Below are 2,855 nucleotides of genomic sequence, written 5' to 3'. Positions count from 1 at the left end.
TCCGTAGGTGAACCTGCGGAAGGATCATTAACGTTCCGGAGGTCCTGCTCTGCGTCGAGAGTCTTTCGGGACGCGCGCTCGCAGCAGTCGGCGACTGAATGGACGGAGAGAGAAAGAAAACACGTCTAACACACAGAGAAAGAGAAAAAAGGAATTGACGGATCGTGTATAAAATCGCGTCGACGCGCGGCGACACGACGTCCGGACGCGCCACGCGCGCGGCCGCGCCTCTGCGACAAGCAGCAGCGCGCGCGCCGACTTTCGCGCCTCGTGGTGCTGTCCGACTCTGTCGTCGTCGACGTCGCTCGCGTGGGAGATGAGAGCGTTTAACAATATCCGAGACGCTCCGTCTCTCGCTTCACGCGGTGTCGCCGTCGCGTTCCGCTCGCGCGCCAGTCGCGCGAGTCGCGATACGCGCGCGCGCCCGTTGAACTTTGAAATTCTCATATTCGAACGAAGAAAATATATATGCGATACGGAGTGCCGAGACGCTTGACGCGATCACGCATCTCGCCACGAGCGGGAGCGTCGATTCGGCGTTAGCGCGAGCGAACCGGTGGTAACCTACGTCTACGCGCTCGCTCTCAACGTACGTGCGTGCCAGCACTCGTCGTCGTCGTCGTCGTCGTCGCTACGCGCCCTCCCCGCTAATGTCGGGGCAGAGGCCAGCGTGCGACGCGCGCCGCGCGAGAAGCACCGGCCGAACGTGTGTGATGAGGTGTGTGGCTGGCGGACGAGAGGACCATGGTGTCCGATGGTTTATTCAAAGAACTTTCCGCCCCGGCTCTTTCCCCGTCGAACGGGGGAAGTGACGCTCCGATCGCGAACCAACTTTGTGCCGTAGCCTCGATCCCTTTACCGGGATTGCGGCGGCGGTCCGCGCGTGCTCGGACGCGCGGCCAGGCTGATCGAAGAGCCACGATTTTCTCTCACTCTTCGGAGTGGAGACCACGATGGATGAACTGTGAAGCGTTCGACGAACGCGACGAATGAAAAACGATTACCCTGAACGGTGGATCACTTGGCTCGTGGGTCGATGAAGAACGCAGCTAATTGCGCGTCAACTTGTGAACTGCAGGACACATGAACATCGACATTTCGAACGCACATTGCGGTCCACGGATACAATTCCCGGACCACGCCTGGCTGAGGGTCGTTTTAACAAACCTAAACTGCTTGCGCCCTTACGCAAGCTGACGAGCCACGGCGTAGCCGTGAAACGACGAAATGTCGTCGGCTGTCGTCGCTGTGCCCCCGTCGCATTGCGTAAACGGCGTACGAGCGATCGTTGGACGTTCGCCCGAGAGAGACTAGAGCCTCTTTGTCACCCTCCCAGTATGTATTGGCGACGGGTTCGACGAGAGGCCGTCGTCGATTGGCGTCGTCTGAAATGACACCGAAGGTGTGTGCAGCGAGAGGAGTTATAAAGAGGAGGAGAGAGGCGCGCGTGTACGCACAAAGCGTTTAAAGGATAGCGAAGCGCGCGCGAGCGGCGCCCGGAGGCTGTCGAATGATATGGAGAGAGTTGTCGGCGGAGATATACACAACGACGACACACGAGAGAATATGCGAAAAGTTTAAGCGAGAGGAACGACGACGAACGACGCGCGACACTCGAATGATCTCGCTCTCTACGAGTGATCTCGTAGTTGGCGAATAAAATGCAAAAAGAAAGCGGCGCAGCAGCACATTCTGCTGCGTCCGTCTTTCTAGCGCGTCGTTGTCTCTTCCGATCGCGTCGTCGCGCTGTGCGACTCTCTCTCGGTCTCTCGGTGCGCCAGCGCGCTCGCGCGATACCGCGCCTTTTATTACACGCGAGGCTTCGCCTCCTATCTCGCGGCGCGAGATACCTTACGGTAAAAATATATGGAGAAGGGAAACCGCGGCGCGCGCACAGTCGTCGTCCGGCGGTACGCGGAGGGAGAGAAATTGCGAGAGAAATCCACCCTTAAAAAAGCGGATGAATCGCGAGCCGACCGCGTGTCCGAGTCCACGAAATTTTCGAACGAAGATTGTGACCGGCACGCGTCGTCGTGTACTCGTCGAATCGATTCCATACCGCGCCCGTTATATATATACACGCGCGCGCGCGCATCATAATTACGCCGCGCCGTGTTATTATAATCGTGGAAGTTAGAGGGACGGAAGAAAAGAAGCGCAAAACGATATTATAATATATCTATCTCCTCTCTCGCGTCCCCGCGAAACAAGACTAGATTGTGCCGCGCGCGCAATATCGGTCGGTGCGTTACCGCTAACAATAGTAGTAGTTAACAAACAATAATGATACTACTTAGCGCAATAACTCCACCACCGCACACTCCCTCTATCTCTCTATATCACTTTGTAGAGAGTTTCTCTACAAAACTCTGACGACCTCAGAGCAGGCGAGATTACCCGCTGAATTTAAGCATATTATTAAGCGGAGGAAAAGAAACTAACTAGGATTTCCTCAGTAGCGGCGAGCGAACAGGAAAGAGCCCAGCACCGAATCCCGCGGTTCCGCCGCAGGGAAATGTGGTGTTTGGGAGGATCCGCTTATCCCGAGGCGTCGCGTCGCGTCCAAGTCCATCTTGAATGGGGCCACTTACCCGTAGAGGGTGCCAGGCCCGTAGCGACCGGTGCGCGTCTCGGGAGGATCTCTCCTTAGAGTCGGGTTGCTTGAGAGTGCAGCTCTAAGTGGGTGGTAAACTCCATCTAAGGCTAAATACGACCACGAGACCGATAGCGAACAAGTACCGTGAGGGAAAGTTGAAAAGAACTTTGAAGAGAGAGTTCAAGAGTACGTGAAACCGTTCAGGGGTAAACCTAAGAAACCCAAAAGATCGAACGGGGAGATTCATCGTCAGCGGCGC

At 56.4% G+C, this 2,855-nt stretch overlaps 2 non-coding genes across 2 annotated transcripts in view; both read left to right on the top strand.

Moving 5' to 3' along the window:
- The first annotated feature begins 1,001 nt into the window (after positions 1–1,001).
- Positions 1,002–1,156, top strand: LOC145967757 (5.8S ribosomal RNA). The gene has a single exon (XR_014437549.1). It is a non-coding gene; the product is annotated as a 5.8S ribosomal RNA (ribosomal RNA).
- Positions 1,157–2,373: 1,217 nt separating this feature from the next.
- LOC145967754 (large subunit ribosomal RNA) overlaps positions 2,374–2,855 on the top strand; it is a 4,073-nt gene continuing 3,591 nt past the window's right edge. The window contains exon 1 of the ribosomal RNA XR_014437547.1: positions 2,374–2,855. This exon is cut by the window's right edge and continues 3,591 nt beyond it. This is a non-coding gene — a ribosomal RNA (large subunit ribosomal RNA).

Source organism: Camponotus vicinus, unplaced genomic scaffold, assembly GCF_025532165.1.
Source record: "Camponotus vicinus isolate PSW18456_S1 unplaced genomic scaffold, iyCamVici1.0 SCAF_29, whole genome shotgun sequence".
Taxonomy (NCBI): domain Eukaryota; kingdom Metazoa; phylum Arthropoda; class Insecta; order Hymenoptera; family Formicidae; genus Camponotus; species Camponotus vicinus.
This window is presented reverse-complemented; position numbering and strand designations above follow the sequence as displayed.